Below are 24,248 nucleotides of genomic sequence, written 5' to 3'. Positions count from 1 at the left end.
AAATATATCTTAGGTCAATTGTTGCGCCTTTGCAGGGCAAAAGGAACACTATACAATATGTTTAATAGGGTGCCTAGTTTGTAAGTTTTTATTTTTTTCGTAGTTTAAAGGAGCAAGTCTGGTGACGGGTGGGTGATAGTAGCCATTTATCACCTAGAGTGCATCCATCTATTATTACAACAAAATTCAGAATTGGAAAAAACGAAACAAAGTGGACTTTGGTCCAAGTTTTCATACCTCTGAAGGCAGAAACTTGTCTGCCCCTGCATACTCTCCTAGAGGACGATCCTCTTCGCCATGTACTGTCCTGCTTCCTAAAGAAGATTAATTATAGCTGTTGAACCAGTGTATTGCTGTCTCAGAAGTTTCATAATCGTTGTATTGTAATCCATATTTAAATAATCTAAAAAAAACAATTAAATATGACTAAATAACTATTAACTTTTGTAGACACAAATAACTTTTATTCATTATCTGATTGTACTGTTTATAAGCTGTCTTCAGCCGAGTTTTTATAATCCCTATTATATATTTCTAGAATAATTTTTATACAAGCTTAGTTAAGCCCGTCATGAAACCGTTATTTAGGGGTACCCTCATTGTCGACACTGAGATTATTGAGAAAAATGAATACATCTAAAGCAATGCACACCTTGCTAGGCGAGTCGTCCTCGGAGCGGGACAGACAGGGCGCGAGCCAGCGAAGAGAAGGAGAGAGGAAAAAGGCGAGGGCCTCCCTGCTGGCTGCTAGGCTCACCCCTGCTGGGCGCTGGGCTCTGTCAGAACAGTGAAAACAGGGAAGAGTGCAGAGAGCGGGAATTCGCAGAACCAGCGGAGCTGCCCCAAAACTGAGGCACGCCACTCGCGAGAAAACAGGAGACATAGCTATACATGGCTCGGAAGTCTGGTAAGTACAGATTGCTTTTATCAGCACGCAGGAAAAATAGGCGCAGGCCAGAGGCACTACGTATGTGTGAGTAAAATATTTTCAATAAAATTATTCGCTTATGAAATCAATGTTAATATAACGTGTTTGTTGTTTTACGTCAAAAATAATGTTGCTGGAAAAGTGCAGTATCTTGTGGGAAATAGTGGGGAGACGAACACCGCAGGGATACCATTCAATTGAAGCTCTTCTGAGAACTTAGAGCAATCAGTAAATGTTCACCAGAAAACTTAACAGATAACATTGGACGAATATCACGTGCAGTTACCATTTTTATTTACATAACTATGCAAAACATTTAAAGTTAACTAATCATTTTGAAATTCAGTAATGTATATGTTTTTGTTTGCATCTAAATAGACTGTTATATATTGGTTCTGATGAATAGACTTTATGAGTAAATGTGTTTCTTTGATTTTTCAGGAGTTCTTCAAGTAAAACAATCAATGTTGGTAAGCCAGTAAACATAATTAAGATAAACATGATATTTCTAACGTTGATGAAGAGAAGTACGTGCCAGCGTAAATTCATTATTTAAGTATTATAGTATCATTGTTCAAATATGGTTAGTTTTCTTACGACATGGTACTAACTTGCAAAAGCCCAATATTTTTTTTTGCCATATGTCTTGCCAGGAATATTCTTACATACTGCCTTAATCGTTTTTTGAAACGATAACATTCCTGGAAAGAAGTTCGGACATTCTTTTAAGCGTCAATCGTGGAAACACTTCTAAATTCAAGTATCCATAATGCCAGGGAGCGAAGGCTTTTGCAGTTAGACGAAAAACTCCAATAGGTCAGCTCTCTGGAACCGCATTTAGATAACCAAGATTCGAGTACATAAAACAAGCTCGAAACATATAAATGTATAAATTGAAATAAATATATATTTTTGTATGCATGAGTATGTTTATGTACCAATTAATGTTATATGATTTAAGAGCTACATATTTATGGTAAGCCACAATGAAAAAGTCACAAATGGCAGTATTCCAAGACATTCTGGTCGTTGTTGGTACACAAATGTAACTTTACTCGCGGACCGTGCCCAAATCGATTCTCAGCAAAACCACAGATCGACAGCCGTATTAATAATCGGTACCCCGCGCGAGGCTAGAAAAAGTTGAACATCGAGGAACAGGCCCGCTTTTTGACGTTTACCCACACAACATTTGTTTATTTGCGTTGACATGAGAGTAATGGAATACGACAAAAATGAGAGGGTCTGATTTATACCTCAATAATAGTTATTTTTTTAAATTCATTATCATAATTTGGTAACCAGTTTTTGTATCTGAAAATTATTTCATGTCATAGAGGATATAAACTTAATAAATTATTAATAAACCTACATACATTTATATTGTAGTTACATATTTACTTTTATATTAAGAAAGAAACTAAGAGCCATCGACATATCTTAAATTATGTATTAACAAAATGGATGGACCGATATATTTATTAGACTTAGTTAAAGCCACTACCCAAAAATTATTATTAAATTGATTCTACACGAATTATAATAGATGTACATACATATAAAAATTTAATTATAGATATTTAATGCTTTCTTATTTAATAAAAATCCATACATTATTTCCTATAACAATTGTGTTAATATAAATTTTTTATACGACCACCCATTACTACGAGAGGTGAAAAGTCATGTTTGGAGGACAAAAAAAATCGCATCTTCCCTCGTAGGCACACCATAGTATAAATAAGTATAAATTTCAAATTTTTTATCAAAACAATTTGTCTGAAACAATTCTTGATATGATGAGCCATTTTTGCAGTAGTTTGGAAAAAAAACAGGGGTAAAATTATATACATATAGCATTAAAATTTAAATTGTAATTCATGTTCACTATTAAACTATCATAGTTTATTGTAGGACCATAAATAACTATCTACAAATTTAATCCGAAATAAGGTTTAAAATGACCAACCGTTATTGCCAATGGTGGAATAAAAGGTGTTCAATGAAAAAAAATCTTTGTAACCCCCATAATAGACACACTTTCAAAATCTTTTTATATTGTTTGTTTATATTATTTAAATATTTTTTCCTAAATAACACCTCATAGCCAACCATTGCAAAGGGTGAATAAGAAGGGTTAAAATATAAAATAAATTCATAACTATCTTAACAACCATAAACCAAAAACCAACACATTTGTTCAAATTGTTTGTATATCTAATAAAAATTATCTAAAAACTTTGTCCGAAATTTTTTTTGATAATACAAAGAATTATTGCAAGGAGTTGAAAAAACCTGGGGCTGGAATAAGAAAAATAATAAAATTCCCTACAATGTACACTATCAAAAAATTTTTTTTTATCTTTCATAATATGGTCTAAACGTTTGTTTAAAAACATTTAATGTACCAACCATTACTGCAAAGGGTGGAAATAACAAGGTTTTGAAAGTAAAATTAATTAATTTTTTTAAATAGATAAAATACAAAATTCGTTATACAGTTTGCGAAAATCTAAACTTTGTTTAAAACTTTGGTTAAACAATTTTCGATGAAATGAATAATTTCATAAAAACAGTGGTTGAAAAAAAAATTTCTTAACTTTTTTTTATCAAATTCGTTTGAAATTATTTTAAACCACCATATTATTATCTAAAAACTTTTCAAAACAAATTTTTATACGACCAAGTTATTAGTACAAGGGATGAAAAATAGTTTGAGAAGGTAAAATATTGAATAACTACCTTAGTTGGCATAATATGAAATTCCTTCTAAGCTTTTCAGTGCTGGATGCATTGAGTTAAAACCATTCATACTATTTTCTCTGAATGCAAAATGAGAAAATGTTAAAACCATCATTTTGTAATATTGGGAAACATAAAGATGTTATGTTCATTAAGTTCTTAAAATGTTACGGAAGTTTATAGAAGACTCCAAAATATTTCAGGGAGAAATATGTACTCTTAAATATACATACGCCTGTAGGTTGTGCCGAAAGGGATATTTTTTAGAACGGTCTACAAGTAATATTTTCATTCGAAACATGCATTAAAATTGTTATCAGTGTTTAAGGTAGACCAGACTATAATATTATTTTAAACATGCCTCTCATGTCTATTACACTCCTGACTGCACATTATGCAATCATTTTACTTTCGCATCGGCTAATGTGCCCTGATTGTTTGCTAATAAAGTGAAAAAAAATAAAAATCTTCACTACATATTAACTCTATTAAAAATATAATTTTCAAATACCTTACATCTGTTTCCAATAGTGACCAAAGGTTTTTTTTTTCAATAAGTAGCAGCTAGTTTAAGCTATATTTATGTAGACGTATATTTCAGTTTATTGTATTATTTAATAAAAAAACCAGCTAGATGTTTTTTTTAATTTAAAGACTAATTTCGTGGAAATAATAACCAAAAATTAAAAGACAAATTGTCGAAAATTATATAATAACATACATAACTAAATATGCAATCTCGAGATTTCAGTATTGTGTATTTTCATTTAGTGTTTACGCGTAAAATCATAATTTTTAAGCACCACACTCAACACTTTTACGTTCCTATAGGGTAAAAAATTCGCTTATAGTAGGCATGACAAATAAGAGTCCGTTTTATTTGTTTGTTATTTTTATCCAATATCTTGGTTTTAGGTGATAATTTTTTTGTTGAATACTTTGGAACCAAATTATTTATATGTCCAACCTCTTATAACTACATATGTATAATAAAACGTAAAATATATTTGTTTGTTAATAGTCATTTGTAATTCACACCACTTATTAGTTAAAGAACCTTTTTTTTTTATATGTATACCTAAACTTACCCTCTAAACAATCGAATTATGACGTAAATTTAATAATATATAGTTTCTTGTATAATGCTCTTGTAAAAATGATTTTCCACGTCACTAAACTAAAACTGCACCTTTCACACATATTTGGGGTAGATTTTCTGAAAAAGGAAAATTGAAGTAGTTATTTAATGTATATTTAATATTCGTAACCAGAATTCTAATTTTTTTCGGTTAGGTTTGGAGGTAAACTTAATTACTGAAACAATAAATTACCATTTGTTTTATCCCCTTAGATGTGGAATATCTAAATGTCATGAAGACACGTGTTTAAGGAAGCGAAAGTCCTACTAATACCTATATAAATTTTCTTAGAAAATCCATTTCGTATATTTTAAGGGACGCCGATACTAAAATACAATATTTTAATGTTAGAATTAATTTATTATTATCTACGTACGTAAAGTAAAATATAGTTTCTTAATTTTGATTTATTATTTAATATAATGTATAGGTTTATTTGTAAAAATGAAACTAATATCCATATACACTATTAGGATGCAACGCATATCTAGACAGTTAAAGCATTTCACCATTGGGAATCTTAACATCTCCTAATATCAACCACAATGGTACAAAGATCATTATTTTATGAAGAAACAGCAGGAAGTGGGTTCCGATATTTTCAGTCTTCACTGGCCAGAAATAACCCTACCAACGTTCCGAAACGACTGATAAAAGCAAATAAAGTAGTTAACTTATATTGTTCCTTTTAAAAATCGTCAATTTCTTCACGGTCATAAAAACTATCAACCCATTATTTGTATTTAGCTACACCTTTGAGTGAGACGATTTTTTAAATTTATTTTTACCGAAACACGACTTTTAAGAAGTTGAAAGGAGGGAATGTTTTCTTTTATCGTGTCTCTTCTTCACAACTTTTGTTTGTATGCACGAGAATAATGGAAGATAACGTCAATCAGCGTGTCTGGATTACACCAGAAAAAAAAGCTTTTTTATTTCTATATAAATTTTTAATACAGTTTTTGTATATTTCTCGGCACACATGATTAAAATTTATACTAAAAAAATGTTAAGTTGATTATACACGAATTATAGCGTTGATATTGCAATAAAAAAGTTTCACATGATAAATTTCTAAGCTGCTACGGAGACGCGACATGAACCGCAAAAGAATAATAAAACCGGCCAGATTGTTTTATTATAGTGGTTTTATCTCTGAAGAAAATCAAGCGGTATGATACCTAAGCAGTATTATTTATGAATATATGATAAAATCTACCAAATAATTGATCGTACTTGACAAAATTATACTTTTAAATGGGTGAATGAATGATTGTAAATATATGTTTCAAGTTAAAATATGGGTGCCTGTACTTATGTACACGCGTTATATGTTAAACATTGTTGGTGTAATAAAAAATAATAATAATTTTTCGTGAGAATATAATTTATATAAATATAATAATAAAATTCCTTGAGTAATATTATACAAAAAATTTTGGTAAAGTAAAAATTCAATAAAATTAAAAAAAAAAGTTAATACTCAGTGTGCATAAATACTTTTTAAAATGAAGAAATAGATCTAGTAAAATAATATAGAAAATTCTTACTTAATAATGAAATTCAGTGAATATTTATATTTTTAATTCTAATTAATTGACTATGATTATTTATTAAATACTTATTTAATAATTTATAATATTTCATGCAAATTAATTTAACACACGTTAACAAATCTTAAAGTTTATAAAGCTAAATACACTTGAAAATACACTTGGAAAGGTTTTAAAAAAAATTCCTATCACTAAGAGATAAAAAATTATTTTTTAATATTTGGACTAATAATCTTAGGAAAAATATTTTAAAACACATATAATATGTTTATATGTATGTAGCTTTTTTCCTTCTGTGAAAATTTTGTTGGATAGTGCACGCTCATCGTAAAAATTCACTCTCAAAGTTATTCTTAATTCGCTAATGGAAGAAAATTTTAAAAAAGTGACTAATAAAATTAAACTTTATTTTAAAAATTGGCCGTGGTTAATAAACATACATTAAATTACATTCTTTTAATCAACTTTTCCCGAAATGTTACCTCTTACGTTAAACAGGGCTGAGTTAAATAAATATAAATATTCTTAATCATAGATATTTATAAATATGTACCATGAAACAACTTTATCAGTATTGGCAAGAAAATTTTTAGTTCGATGTTCAATGTTTAGTTAAATAAAAATATTAAAAATCTATTTTTGTTTTACATTTGTGCTAAAAATATGGGCTGAATTTTTTTTTTTATAGATCTTGCTTTATTTACCAAATCTCTAGTTCTTAATATTCACACAGATATTTCGTCGGGAAAATATGATAGGGGTTAACAATTTAGGATTTTATTTTAAGTAATAATAAGGATAAAATATTATTAAAAATCTGATATATTTAATTGGTTATAAACACTTTAGGTTTCAAAAAACTGCTAGTGTTTTAAATTCCTAAAATAATGTACGAATCTTTAATGAGATAATTTTTTAATGATATCCGTAATGAAAATGATAATAATGTAACAATCGAATAATCTCAAATTTAAAAAAGTAGTAACGTGTTATGCATTTTGCTTTACATTGACAACCTTATGATATAAAAAAGAGATATAAATTTATCAAGGTAAAATTAATCATTGAACACATTAAACCAGAGTTATTAAATCGAATACTTGATCTTTAATACAAATTAAATGTGTTTACACTTACAACACAATAAAAAATTATTCTGAAAGGTTGTTGTGAGATAAGTATTTTTTTCATTTCATTATTTATTGTGTCAGTTTCTATAGTAAAGATTTTCTTAATTGATCACATACGTTTCTTACAATTGTAAAATAAAAGCAATAACCTTGTTCATTATGATGTTTTTTCTTCTAAAATATTATTAATACTTCCCGGAGCTCAAACAAAAGTATAAACACAAGTATGGATGATGCTTGGATCAAGAAACATGGTAAAAACTTCTTGCCGCTCCTGCACTGTACGGAGGGAGCTGTTGGTGTTCGACAAGAGATATTCCAAGCGGTCTTTCGGACTCTGTCCATTTCACTCGGACGAGGTGGGTCAGAGCGCACAGGGCGAGAGTTCCCACACTCCCACAATCCCACTCTCCCACACTCCCACACTCCCACACTCTTCTTGCGCTTTTCTCTTTCTTTTCCGGCCAACCTCTATTTTTATTCGTCCCGTAAACTGCGTTACTTGGCAGCCAATGACAGTGCGCGCCTGTCACTTTCGGAAGCAATTTGAGGCGCGGCAGTGAGGCCTGCAGATATGTCTGGCGGAGAAGGAACGTCAGGAATTATTAATGAAGGCAACGGGGAACAATGCGCGCGACCCGCGGGGAGCGAAAGAGAGAGGCAATGCAGGCGAGGCCTGCCTACAGGCCACCTCGTGGAGGGTGCCGAGGAGGGGGTGGTGGCAGTTGCGCAGAAGTCGCCGTAAAACACAAGAGTTATTGGGCATTCTCACGCACTGCGCTCGGCGGACAAGCCCTCTAGTCTTGCTACCGACTGGCAGAGCGGCGAATTGTTCCCTATAACTCTGCATCTTGGATTGAGTAGTACAACATTACCTTGGTCCTTTTGCATAGACTTGTTACATATATATACACCTGTGTTTGTGTTTTCGCCAAAAAAAATATTTAAAAATAAAACATTATCACAACTATAGTCAAACAGATGTTAAACAAACTCATCATAGCTTAAGTAAAAATATTATCTTAGGTACATTTAAGGTTTATATTAAAATGCTATATGTAATTTGCGTGGAAATTTTTAACTATTGCTATGTTTTATTTCTATATCAAAATTCATTAATAAATATTATTAAATATAAAAATGATATTATTGTATAAATATTTTAAATTCAATTCTTTCTGATAAAATACTGTAAATTAAGTATAGAATTCATAACTCTGTCAGGCTACGATAACAGCCAGAAAAAATTCTACCATTTCTAAAAAAAATGATTTTTAATAACAAAAAGAATATCAATAAAAAAAATTCACAACTTAAAAAAAATCCATAAAATTTAAATAATATTCCAAAAAATTTGTAACTATATACGTAATATTTTCTTTTTTGTATATATAATTGAAAAAAATTCCGTATAGCCTGTGTGTATAGCCATAATAAAGCTACACAAAAAGAATAAATTATCTTTGTTTATGTATATTTTATTTTTTGACTTTCTTTGTTCCACTTCAAAATTTCTTAAAATGAAAAACTTCATGTAAAAAAAATACATTTAATGTTCGTTTTTATAATTTGCATTAAAATATATTATAATTTTTTTTAATTTTTTTTGGTTTTTAATGCAAATTCAGTTTTAAATTGGTTTTAACAAATATGATTACTCTTAATTTATCACAATACTTTCAGTAAATATTAAACTTACACGTATAAAACTACATTTTTATATATATTCTTATTGGTTTGGTTTCCTCCATGTGCTCATGGTTATTCCTGGCAAGAATTTTGTCAATATTCATTTCTGGACACCATGTTTAACAGTCTGCTTCACATCGTCAAAACTGTAAATTACAGCAGCCGATGTCTTGAAAGCAGACTTCTGCATTTTTTCCGAGAACGGATACGGATTACCATATATACAATCCATCCTCAAGTTATATTTCAAAGGTCCGTTTGTTGCTACGTCATCAGTAAGCTGATTGAAAATGTTTTTCTGATATCGTCAAGATAATTACATATGTCTTTAGACTCACTAAACGTATTTAGATGATAGTAGGCTTTCAATGTTCCATGAAATGCAGACTGTGCCAAGTAGAACCCATTAAAATTCACCTGTAATGCACCGAGTACAGTCTCGGGCTTAGTTTCATGTAAAGGCATCACAGCAATCGGTTGCTGAGCTTCTGTTTTTGTGATTGTACGCTCACGAGTCTCCAATATAAACTGAGGAGTCGAAAAGTATATTGGTAGTTCAACAGTAGGCACACGGACTTCACCTTTACATTTTTTCACATGATGTCGGAAACTCTTAATACATGTAAACCAAACATGGCCCTGATCGCAGCGAAACCCCGTACGAGTAGGATTCTTCATACATTTGCTCCGCTCATGTCTTCGTGCATCATGGGAAAATGCGAACGACGTATCACAGTAGCTGCAAGAATACCGCGGTGATGAAGATGAGCCTTTCAGACCCGAACCAGATAATGACGTTGGTGCAGTTGTACTAATTCCTGGCATACTCTTATGAACATCAATGCATCGCTGTTTTAGCGAAACCCGTACTTTCTGCCGTACAGCATGACCTCGGCAAGTATTTACGTACGTTTTCATATTATCTTTTCTGGCAAACTGCTTATGACATTATTCACAACCAATAATTTTGCGAGGAGGATTGTTATCACATTCTCTCTTCTCATCTCGTCGACCATTACTGTTGTTCGAGAAAATCTTGTCACAGTAATGACACCGATGCTGGGAAGTCGAAGCTGCAACCAGCACTATTGGCATTAAAGTCTCTTCTGCTGGTGGTACCTCGACTGTTGAAGTCTTCTCTAATGTTGACGCTGAAGATGACACACATTCCATAGAGTTCGGCGTCGACGTCGCCACGCCCATCGTGGTCTCCGTTGTCGTCAAGGTCTCAGCTGTCGTCGACGTATTGGCCGTCAGGTTCTGCTCTGCTGGTGTTAAAATATCCACCAAGGACGTCGCCAGCGTCATCGCGACCATCGATGTCTCCATGGATGCTACAACTTCCATCGAAGCTGACGTTAAAAATGGTAAAGATGCCATCGAGTTCACAAGTCTATCGGACTTATGTATTAGACGAGTTAAACTAGGTGATCCTTTCACCGTTGTAGTCAGTAATAAACTGAAAGTCCTGTCGTCTACTCGCTTATGTACCCGCAACCAGTCGAATAATATGATAGTCAAAACAAGAACCATTTACATTAATACAATAGTCAAAAGAACATTAAATAAATGAATCAAAACTAGATGAAAATTCGACAAATGAAATGCTCACACAATACACTGACTGAACACACACTGTACACGCATTACACACACAGGGGACACACTGAACATACAGTACACGCAGTAATCACACTAGACACACAGTACACACAGTAGTACAGTGTAGTAAACAGTACACAAAGTAGTACACACAGTACACACAGTAGTACACACAGAACAAACAGTAGTACAAACAGTAGTACACACAGTGTAAACACTGGACACACAGTACACACAGTAGTACACACACTGAAAACACAGTACACACAGTAGAACACACTGAACACAGTACACACGGACGCACAGTACACACATTAGTACACACAGTACACACTCTGGACGCACAGTAGTACAAACAGTACACACACTGGACACAGTACACACAGTAGTACACACACTGAACACATAGTACATACACTGAACACACAGTACACACACTGGACGCACAGTACACATACTGGACGCACAGTACACACACTGGACACACAGTACACACAGTACACACCGAACACTACGCAATGTTCACACAATGACCACGTCATGTACACACTGGGAACGCAATGTAAACGTAATGACCACGCAATGTACACACCAAACACGCAATGTCTACATAGGACACGCATTTAACAAAAATGACGCACATTTGGACGAAAATTCGACAAAATAAAGCACATTTAACGAAAAGGATGCTACATTTTCACAAACATTCAACTCAGCAGGATACAATCACCAATTTTATGTATTTTATAATGCCTCCAAAATTAATTTTCTCCATCAGTCATTGGCACCATCAATCATTGGCTCCGTTAGTCATTATCTCTAGCACTCATTCACTCTAAAAGTTATTGGCTCCATCATTCATTGGCTCCAACAATCTTTTTGTTCCAATAGTCATTGGCTCCAACAGTCATTGGCTCCAATATTCATTGGCTTTAATAGTATTTTGCTCCAACGCGTCTTAAGTCTAGCTGCTATTTAGCAACTACACAACGAGGCTAAGAAGCTACGAGACTACATGATTACCGGACTACATGGCTTCAACTGGCTACGAGGCAGAATGTCTACAAGGCTACGAGACTATATAGCTACAAGTTTACGTGGCTACAAGTTTACGAGACTACATGGCTCTTAGCTGTCTTTGGCTCCATTCAGTGTTGAGAGTTAATTTATCTCATGTAAAATAACTTGTTTAAAGTAGTGTTGATTCTCGTCAACAGATGTCGCCACGTGTTGCTTGCAGGTAAATATTATTTAGTTATTTTATGTGGGATGCGGGATGCTCACTAACTATAGCAAAAAAAAAAAAGGATGGCTTCGCTAGACAACTAGGAGAAGGAAGTTTGTCCTTCCTGTTAGTGTTTCTTAGTTGTCTCAGAGTTAATTATTATTTGACTAGGTAATGATATATATATTTTTAAATTACACCTGATAAAAATATTTCAAGTGCTGATTTCGTAGCAGAAATTCACTTAATAAATGTAACCTTGAATAAAATGACATGACTCATTAAGTAAAAAGTCCCTAATGCAGAGATCGGTTTCTCAGAAATAACCAGAAGCACTTGGAGAAACGACGGGAATAATCAGGAGGACACGGAGAAAACCATTAAAATATTATCAAGAATAATCGGGAGCACACGAAGAAAACCATCATTTTATTAACAAGAATAATCGGGTGCACACGGAGAAAACCGTCACACGTTTTCTTTGATATTATAAAATTACAAAAAATAAAAAAAAAATTGTAAAATTAAAATAATGAAATAAAATACAAAATAGCTTCTGCTTGCTTGTGAACTTCTCATTGTTGAGCAAAGTTAGTGTTCTAGGACAAGCCAAAAAAATTTTGTATTTTTTTCATTCACTTTCTTTTTTTTGTAATTATTCCAAATTGGCAAATTTTGAAGGTCAAAAGTCAAGGTCAAGGGCAAAATCAAGGTCAAAGGTCAAGGTAAATGTCATGCAAGATGGCCGCCGTGACGTCACAAGATAGAGGCTCGGCTCCCGGCTCCACAGCCTGAAGCCTGTGCATTGAGCCCCATTTACATACTACTGTAAATAAAAAACTAAAAAGTTAATAAACTTCATTATTACCTTTTTTGCTTGAGCCAAATCATTAGAGACACTGAAGAACGCAGACACACAAAATAAACATATCCACCAAAGTACATAAATATACAGACACACCGACAGAAACTCAATTAATTGAACATTTAATTCTTGTGAGAATAAGCCAGAAACACAAACATCAACTTTTAAATTACAAAAGCAATGAAATATGTTTTATAACACCTTCAAGTTAAAATATCTTCTGAAAAAGTATAATAAGAAAAATGTTATATTAAAAATTATTAAAATAATAATGGCTTAGTTTTTAATAATTCCTAAACAAATAGAACTAAGTTATGAACAAATAGTGATATATATTCTTTCATGTATCTTTTTTAAATCTTAATGTATGAATAATGGATGTAAACATATAAAAATTTTTCAGTAACCAATCAATAATAATCATATTTTTAAATATTATGTTTCAAGATATACTATAAAGGAACCTCCCAGTATGAATGCTATATTAACAGTTAAATTAAGACTATAAACAACTAATCTTTGATTAAATTGATTGTAGACAAACCTAGTTTTACTTACAAATGTTCAATATTTTTAACTTTATTTATGAGGCATGCATCCAAACTAAGTGCAATTCTTCCAACAGTTAGGTTAACACGTCCGGTGCAATGGAAACAAGTGTAGAGAGAGGGCTACGGGAACAGGCTTTCAGGAGAGGCGGCCGACCACCATCTAGGATTATGAGGTCACGGCGGCCATTTTATACTCAAAAATGACTCAAGAATGACTCAAAATAACACAAAATTCCTAAAAATTTCAAATTTTCGTAACAAAAATTTCTGTTTTAAAGAAAATTTCCACGTTTTATTCCTCAAAAATGCCATCGGCTTCGTAATTCAGAAAAACGGCTTAAATGCCTTAGTGAATAGCCGCTCTAAGCCACACCTTGTCAATTAGGGTACTATAACCATCATATTGGATTAGGACGTTACCGTTGCAATTTCTGTTACGCCCGCCATCATGAAAATCTGTAATATTTATGCTAGAAAATTGGGAAATATTGAAAAAATCATAAAATAATTTAATTAATAACACTAAAAAAATGTTGAAACGACACCATTGCATTTACTGTAAGAGTCGCCATCTTGCATTCTAAAATAGTTGCACATTTCGTTTTGCCCGCCATCTTGGACGTGTATGACATAATATTACCATGTTTAGTTATAGACACCATCTTGGATTCTAGAACGTAGTACTCTGCGTTACGCCCGCGATCTTAAATTATCAGTAATTTTTATGCTAGAAATTTGGATAAAATTTAAAATATATATAAAAAATTATTTAAAAACTGAATATAATATTATTTAAACACGCAGTTATGTTCTCGGATCGAACCCAGTGAGGACAAAAATAATAAATGGCAACAGTTCCTACCTCTACGGAAGCCACCGGCAGACTGACCTTCCACCACTAATTCCAAGGTATATTTTACGTTAGCCTGTATGATGTCATTTCCGCCATCTTGTTTTCGTCTGCTAGAGTGCGCTACTATCATGTTAGTTAAATTTTTGTTCGCTAGAATGCAATATTCATTTATTAAAACTGGGGCGTCCACCATATTTAAATTTGGATGACATCTTGGAAATTTGTATTTATTGACCTAGAAATTCGGGAAAACTTCCAAAAATATAAAGAAATTATTTATTAATATAAAGATAAAATCAATCAATTCCTGTCCTTAATTCGATCCTTGAACAATACAAAGAATATAATTTAAGTTAAAAGCATACTAATTTAATTAAAATTAGCATAAAAGTCACAAATTCAAATAACAAATTTATTACATAATTTCTACAGATACAAATAAGTTAATTACTAGCTTTTTTCGATTACTATAGTATGTTTGGAAGGCGAAGCTAGTCCAATGCATGCCTTGACATATGTTTTCGAGTCAGTTATGTATAACAATTGATTAACCAGGCATGCCTATTCAGTAGACAGGCACGTAATCGACGACCATGTGCATTCATTTTGTGACCGTTATGACCAGTTATCAGCTAGGGACATCCAGTCGGTGGTTAGGCACATTCAGTCCGTGGCCAGGCAGGTATTTCACTTTCAGGCACGTCCAGTAGGTGACAATACGCGCCCAGTCGGTCACCAGGAATGTCTATTCAGCTTTCAGGTACCAACTATCACTAGGTGGCTAGTCATATCTAGTTGGTAGCCAATCGCAACCAGTAGGTAGTTTAACACATCCAGTCAGCAGGCAAGAGGTTTTTTTTGCCGATACTCAACGATCACTTTTAACAGCTAATGTACAAAATCATTGGCATAGGCCAAGTGCCTCCGAACCAAGAGGTTTCATGCAGCGATATGCGACCAATATTTTAAACAGGTAATGTTCAATGTCACGACAATATACCAGTCGTCTCCGAACCATAAAGTTCATCATTTCCAGATAACATACATAACGATCGACAGTCAAAAAAGGAAGCCAATTGGAAGTATAATCAAAGAAATGGAAGCACATTAAACGTAAAGGAAGCACATTTGGAAGCACAACAAAAGAAAAGGAAGGACAATCGGAAGCACATGTGACACAGAGGAAGCACAATCGGAATCACAATTAATAAATAGGAACCCCTTTGGTCTCACAATCAACGAAAATAAAGGATGATCGAAAGCACATTTGACAAAGAGGAAGCACAATCAACAAAAAGGAAGTACAATCAACAAAAAGGAAGCTCAATCGGAAGCACAATCAATGAAAAGGAAGCACAATCAAAATATAGTTGACAAAGAAGAAGCACAATTAAAAAAAAAGGAAGTTGTATTACGTAGAAATCAGAAAAAAAGAAACATTATTTTTTAAATAAAAAATTATCTTTTATGTCTAAAAATTATACACGTCAAGTTAAACAAGGCATTATTGTATGTAGCCAGCCTCCCTCAGTTCTTTAATTATGGAGGCTACTTCGTCGATGTGCAAGTAGTTTCCTCAACGATAAGAGCCAGCAACAGTCTCAGGCAATAAACAAATATGTCAGGATCTTTCCACGACCTATAATCAATCCCTTCTACCGTCATCTTTCTGGAAATTGTGTGATTAAAAATTTTAATATCATATACGTCACAGTGTTCATCATAAGCCTGATCAGAATTATTTATTTCATTACGATGTTTCCATTGTTTCGGATTCAGGGCTTCATCACAGCTTTCGATCCTGACAGATTTAGGTGGTTCTTCACAGTCGTTTGTTTAGTCTCAAGCCTCAGATTCACTGTCGACACCATCGTAGATGTCATGCCTTCACCCTTAATACTGTTAGAATTTGAAAATTTTGATGTCGAAGCTTCTTCACGATCTTCAAGCTTCCTTTTTAAGAGTCCACCATTTTTTTACAAATTACGGAGATTCTACTTGATTTCTGCTTTAATTTTTTCTAACTTTTCATGTTGAGTTTCTTCCTTTGTCATCATTTTTCCATAAATCATCATCATCGTCGTTTAATTTAAGTTATTGGTCAATATCGTAAGAGCTATGAACATAATATTTTCAAGACAAAGAACATTATTGATGTAGTGCAGTAGACTCTTCTTTAGATTAGTAGATACATCGTTGTCCTCTTACTTGTAAGCAGGCTTAGAGAAGGAAGGCTTTACTGGACCTCAAGTAGAAGGAAATTCGTCTTGAATTATAGTGCTTCGCAGACGTCACTAAGGATATGATTTGACTGAGCTATTGTTTTTTTTTTGTTTGAATTCCACGTAATAAAAAATATGTTTAGTGATAATTTAGTAGCAGAATTTCACATTTAAGTGTAACTCATTATGTATTTTTTGTGCAGATATTGATGCCTCGGAAATAACCAGTAGCACTCGGATAACACCAGCAGAAGTCTAGTTAGGAATTATACAGAGCACGTGAAGAATACCATAAAAATTATGGCAGAAATAATCAGGAGCACACGGAGAAAACTAGAGCAAGTTTTTCTTAATATAAAAATAAATCGTAGAAAACAAATTAAAAAAAATAGAATATTTTTATAAAAATAATGAAAATAAATACAAAAACTTAAAAAAATTACAAATGATTATGACCGCTTCTGAACTTCTCATTTGTTGAGAAAGGATATAGTTCTAGTACAAGCCAAAATATTTTTGTAATTTTTTTATTTTTTTTTTATTTTTATTATTTTTATAAAAATATTGTGATTATTTATTTTTATTTATTTATTTTAATTTTTAAGTTTTTACTCTGGACATGATTTGCATTATGGTTTAAGACTACTGGTATATAGACGTGACATTGAACATTAACTTTTTTAAATGTTGGTCGCATATCCGTGAATGAAACCTCTTGGTTTGGAGGTACTTGGCCTATGCATATGATTTTGTACATTAATTTTTACTAACAGCCTCTTCAGTTTTGTGTTTAACTCTAGCAAATCATTAGGTAGAGGCAGAATGTAGAGAAGATCATTTATGATGTCCCAAAGTAAAATATCGCATGGCTTTCTGTCAGGTGAACTTGTAGGCCAGCAAAAGGTAACTCTGTCCTTCCGACCATTACGACCAATCCAACGGCCATATTCTTCGTCAGTTAAACTTTAAACAAACGTACGTTGTACTTAAATTACAGATTATTTTCTTAGCAAATTGTAGAGTACAAAATACTATACGCTCAGGAGTCTCCGTTCTGCGTAGGTGATGCTACAAGCGATAAAATAACAAAGCAGTACTTGCGCATGCTCATTTCTAAAACTGATTAAGTTACTATTTAATTGTGACCTGGAACTAAAGAGTATTTATTATTAAAATGTATAACACGGATATTATTTTATGGACCTACTGTAAATTAATATAATAGTACGTATATTAATATTAATAAGCAATGTTAATTGAAACAAATGAAAATTGGCGAGGTACTAATTCAAACAAATAGTACTATATAACGTTATTTATTTTTAAAAAACATTAAGTTTGTGTTGAAAAGCAGGTAAAAGTTAAATAGCGTTATAATGGTAAGCGTCCGTTCCCCCACCTGCATTTCTCTCCTCGTCATCGTTTGGCTGTTAGTGAATCAAAGAAGCTGCCGTGAAAGTAACTTCGCCATTAGCGTTAGTGCTCTACAAGTTTTTGAGGTCGCGTGGTTGGACAAAGTGCTTTAAGCTTTTTCCTTCGCCCCTCGCCCGTCCCCACGCGATCCCCCACCCAGCAGTTCTTATGTTTTGAGTTAAGACAATGACTCCGCTATCCCCCTTGAGGGAATCGTGCACTCGCCTCTGGGGAAGGGTGGTGGTGAATTCCGTTCATTGGCTGGAAGTGGTGGGAGGTGCAATTTAAAAAGGGATGCACTTAACGCTGGTCCTCAGGTGGCTGAGGGGAGGGCACCCGTAATGGAACCATAGACATATACAAGAAAATAAATGGCTTCATAACATTTTATGGGCGCCTCGGCTGCAAGGACTGCATATGATGTTACACATACTGGCATGCTGCGAGAATATGTATGCGACTCGGGGTTTATTTAGGATTTTACTAAGAGCCATTTATTTCAGCGTATTCCAGGCAAACGGATCTCTGGTTATTATAACCGCTTAATAATTAAATATTAATCGCAGCTCAATAATCTGCAATATTGAATATTAAGCGAAATATTTAATATAACTCAGTAGTATATATTGATGTCTCCGAGCCCAGGAGTATGAGTGTGGATGTGATATTTTATCTTGCCTTAAAACATACCTCAGAAATTCTGGTGTCATGACAGGCATTTTGAATTCTCAAACGTTGCATTTAAATTAAAGTTGTAATTTTGGATTCGAAAACACTTCACTTTGCGTTTTGGTCACCACCTTGAATTCTAGACCATTGCACTGGTCGTAACTGTCAATATCTTGGATTATTTAATTTTGGAATTTTCGTTACGGTCATTAAGTTAGATTCTATTATGTTGGAATTTTCGTTACTGTTGCCATATTGGATTCTTTAATTTTGTACTTTTCATTTTTTTCGTCATATTGTATTCTAGAACACTGGACTTTCCGTTATGTCCGCCATTTTAAAATTTGATGTCATGCTCGCCATCTAGGATCTCAAATCACAGCCATTTTCAATTCTGGCAACACAGCCGCCATCTGGGTAGGCATCACAACCACCATCTTAATTTTTTCTGTTCTGCTGGAGGCCGCCATCTAGGATACCGACAATTTTGTTTCTGCTGTTTGTTACAAGAGAGCATCAGCATCGCTCTGTCTCATGCACATAAGGTCGATGTTTCATTATCTGCCAATGTGGCTGTGGTCCTTATTGAATTATTAAAAATAATATTTTACACAAAATACATTGTAACCGCGGTGATTCAAACCGTGATAGCTCGGACCTCTAGGTTGGTAGGAATAATAACTTATATAAAAATAACACACAAATTCGGACATAAGAATTTTTAATTTTAAAAAAATATCATCTCCTGCTAGAAAGCTCTGCCGCCATCGTGCTTTCAGAAATCGATACAAGGAGCACTAGTACACACATAATTTTCAAGAGGTTGGTGTCACCATATTGATTATATTTTTACCTGATTTAGTGCAGTGTAATTACTACCGTAGCGTTCGCCATCTAGTCGGCTGTCTTTGCCGCCATATTGAAATTCTGTAATTTTTTAGCTATAAACAGAGAAAAAATTCTAAAATTCAACAAAATATTACTTATTAAATTAATGATATACTTGATCAATTACAGCGATAAATTAAATCCTTGACTTATGCAAAAATAAATATGTGAAAACGACTTAATCAATAATAAATTATGAAAAAACCTAAAATAGGCATAATTTACCATTTGCAAACCTCCAGTAAAACGCTGATTTCACAATGGCAGCCATCATGGAAAAACGCAATTATTTACCTATAAATTCGGGGAAAATTCCTCAAAAATTAATCAAATAAATCACTAATAAAAATACTAAATTATTTAAACGATTCCTGTCCGTGGTGGGATACGGAGTTAACTGAATTGACTTATTATATGTTAATCGGTCAAACATCTGGGATACAATATTTAACTGTATCAATATAATTGGAACACCAGTAAACAGGGGAAAAGAGTTAGCACACGCAATGTGTTAGTCAACGAAATAGTAAAACAAAGAATTTTAACCTACCACAAGCATAGCAATGACTTGATAATATTTTCTTAACTTTTTTAACTAAAACCTTAATTGAAAAAATGTCAGCAAAACATTTTTAAAAAATTCTCACGCCTAGAGGCAGAGGCTGGACGAAGCCGAGCGAGGCCACGCCTGCCGGCGCGTGAAGAAAGACTTTGACCCCGTGCTCCTAGAGAGATTTTCAAGTTCGAAGAAACGTTGGCATACCAGCTAGCTGCTCGCTTGAGGGAGGAGGATCTTTCTTCCCGGCCTTCTCACTAACAGTATAAAGTCGTTGAAATCATAATCAAGTACATGAAAATACTTGTTGGAATCGCATCAAGGAATTAAAAATGGAACGATATGAGGAAATTAGCCTTAACAAGTAACATAAAAATTTCCAAATTTTTTGAAGTTATAAATTTTTTAGTCGCGTTGAGCGATGTTTGGTAGAGGAAAAACTTATGGGTTCGCGTCACTGACATGCTAGTCACGTGTTGCGTCAGACTGGCGACGTGCAGCGGCCTGTGTACATTTATACGCGTATAAACACTAATACATTGTAAGTATATACTCGACTGTATCATGTGCGTGTGAAACTCTTTTTGGATGGGTAAAATCTCGTGAGTTCGCGTCACCGACATGCTGTAGTAGCAGTAAGTGAAGTTAAAATGACTACGTGTATAGTTTAATTAGTGTTTAATGTGCATTGTCAACTGAACACATGACCTAGGTCTGAGATCACTGGTAAGTCATAGCTAGGTAATGAATTTTTACGTAATTATGACATACCAATGACATCTGTTGTGACTAAAAAATGATGTTAGGATAAATTATATCCTGCTGTCATCGTACTGATGTATTATAAAAATAATTTTCTTAAGTACATTTGACGTAGAAATGATGTCATATTACGCATTAAAAAATGTTTTAAGTTTTCACTTCTTCCGATAGTCTCCATGACTGCCTATTTTTTTTTAGCACATGTAATCTAACACTGAGTCCAACCCAGGCCATATTCCAGAAATAAAATTGCCACATCAAATATTCATAAGGGCCAATCTAATCCAAACAAAGATGTATTATTTGTTGATAATAAGCTAACAATATAATAGCTCATGTTAAATTTTATGCGTATGGCTCAGGCATCTCCCAACCACGATGCCAATAATGTTCTGACTACCGACTAGTGAATGCACAACCATTAAAGGAAACACAATTGGAAGAATATTAAAAAAAATCATATTTTAAGCACATTCACAAAAAAAAGAAGCTTATTTAGAAGTACATTCGCTAAAAAGGTAGCACATTTGGAAGCACACTCGATATAAACGTAACATTTATATGACTTTCGCAAAAAAGAAGAACATTTAAATCAATGTAATCAATGTGTGAAATAATAAGCGATTTTTTCGATGAGCTAATGATTTGGTTTCGAATTTCTGCATAAAAACTAAGAGATTTTAAAAAATTATGAATTTTAAGATGGCGGATGTGGAGTCATCTAAAAGGTTCGCTACCTTGTATCCAGCACAATAACATGCATCATAAATTAAAGTGTTTTGGATATATTTTAAATCTAAGGTGATTTTTTATATCAGATATTGTGTAATATTTCCCTCTTAAAATTGAGTTATTGCGGTGTTTACATATGTTTTTTGTTTTATCACAGTTTGTTTGAATTGTTTAATATTCCACTAATTTTTTCTGTTTTTAAAGCGTTGTTGATATTTTTTATGATTTGTGCCATTCCACTTACAATTGACCCTCTTGATATTCAAATTTTTAAATTATTTTCTTTAGTAAAATATTACGCGCGTTAGACTACCTCTTGTAACATTACTTGTGTGGTGTTACAGTTGGTTATCAACGTCCGCAATGTAATCAATCATGATTTAAACGAGTTTTTGGACCTTAGTCCCTGAACGTGACACTTCCGACAGAACAGCAAGGTGTCTTTGGTGGCCTACCGCTCAGGCATACACCATGTCATTTGTTAACAAACATTATAACCCCTCCTTCGAACCCTGGAGATGGGAAAGTAACGGCATGATTCTGGAAATTTCGACGACGAAGTGGATAGCAGCCCTGTCGTGCCACGTTCACACTCTTCGTAGTCGTGAAAGAAGAAGCTCTCACACACGACTACGTCATCCTGCCGTCAGACTACCCGTCACTACGTCAACCAGGAACGACACTTTGCCTGGTGCTACACTGAGCTGCTTGTTAGACTTGGCCTCATAAATCGGTAAGCCATACTGTAACATTTTTGCAAGAGACTTCGGATTCAACCTGATCAGCGTCGAGATGCCAACAGGAGAGGTAATTCGACATTGGTTCAGAGACTCGTCGATGTGACTCACAAAGCGATTTGCTACTCGCTGAGCGAGTACTTACTGAAAAACCACTCAGTTGAATAGCGACCTTTCGGTAACGGCAAGTTGCCACCAAGGTACGAAGATACTCGTTAACGAATATTTTTTAACACATCGAACGAGTGCGAGTGAGCGAGTGGAAGAGTTTATTAATGCTATAAGTGCACATGTAACCAAAGGCTATAAAGGGGACTTAGTGTGTGCCTGGGGGCAGTGGTTGAAATAGAAGGGCATCACAATACTTACCCGATATTGCCTTTTATTCATGACAGTGAACTTCGATTTTCGACGAAGTTGAATTTGGTGAAGTGTGGCGAGTTTATGTCAATGAGAGAGCTTTGTAACGGAAAGAACGAAGATATGTTTGCATAATAATAATCCTCCATTAAGAGTGTGACAGTTCACGAATGCCGACGAGTTTGGAAGAGAGGTGTGGCTGTGATTTCGCCCAGCTGTGGAAGTAATCTTCGGAACTTGGTGTTCTGCTCTTGTTCTGTGCCACCAAAGTCTGTGTGAGCATCGTTAGGAAGGAGTAGGCTACACGGCAGGTACCACGACTACACGATGATTCGCTGCATTTGGGCGCTGGGGTAGACCATCATTTTCAAACATCTTTAAGGTGAGTTTTCAAACCAGAGTATTATGTTTTGGTTCCTCCTGACACAGGGTTTAGAGTGAGGTGCGAGGTGACAGTCCACCATCTTGTATTGTGACGTCACGGCGGCCATCTTAAATTAACTTGACCTTGAAATTTGACATTGACCTTTGACCTTCAAAATTAGCCAAAATGAATCATTATTAGCCCAAAATCACCCGAAATTCGCCAAACTTCGCCAAACGTTTCATTTTAAATGGAAAAAAAAAACCTGCCAAAATTTAAAAAAATTCCACAATTCAAAAATTAGGATTTCGAAAATTTAAAATATTTTTTGGCTTAAAAGGACACAAATTCCATATAGAGTGTGCGGTAACAAGACTTCCCACACAGTAATTCTGTTTATTACTATTTATTTTTATTTAAGAGTAATGAATTATGTTTATTTTCCACATTTGTATGTTTACAGCTACAGACTAAATTTTACAAACACTAATTGCTCCAGGACGACGATATAATAACAGTTGAAGATATTTATTTTCGAACACTAACCTATAATATGGTTTGTTGTATTTGTATTCAGCACAACTTTTTAATACTTTTGTAATATCTTTGGGTTCAAGTAGGTTTTTAAACTTAATTATTTTTCTTTTAAATTTAATTATATCTTACCTGGTTCTTTGCCGCGGGTTGTTGTCTGAAGGCCATATGTTTTATATGTTCTTCAGCCAATCAGCAGCCGGTTCAGGTCAGGGAGATTAATTAAATTCTAATTGTTAAAAAAAAGAGAATGTAAAATAAGGCGTCTTCATCGTATGGTTGTGACCAATACGCCACTTATTTTAGTGATTGAACATGTAAGAATTAACTTCAGTGTTCTTATATATTTTTAAAGAATTCATCAGACGTCACATAGTTTTTGTGAGTATTAATTATGACATACTTGGACAGTTCAGTTACGTATTTAGCGAATACGTTTTTCGCGTCGTAAGGGACGTGATTGGAAACATCATCCTGGACATTTATACGTGTTAAATCCTCCAGTACGAACATGAATTTCCAACCAATTAGAAACATAATATGTGTTTGAGTAAATTCAGTTAAATGGTATAGAATATCAACATTTGCAGTTTGGAAAGTAGTATTCGAAAACCAGAGGTCTGATTTAATAGTTTCTCGAAGCTGACCCTGAGTTAATAGCCGTGGTAATAATAAATAATTTTCATAGAACCCTCAAATATTATAATAACTTTAATAATTCTAACAACCTACAC

Source organism: Bacillus rossius, chromosome 5 (assembly GCF_032445375.1).
Source record: "Bacillus rossius redtenbacheri isolate Brsri chromosome 5, Brsri_v3, whole genome shotgun sequence".
Lineage (NCBI taxonomy): Eukaryota > Metazoa > Arthropoda > Insecta > Phasmatodea > Bacillidae > Bacillus > Bacillus rossius.
Note: the sequence above shows the minus strand (reverse complement) of the source record.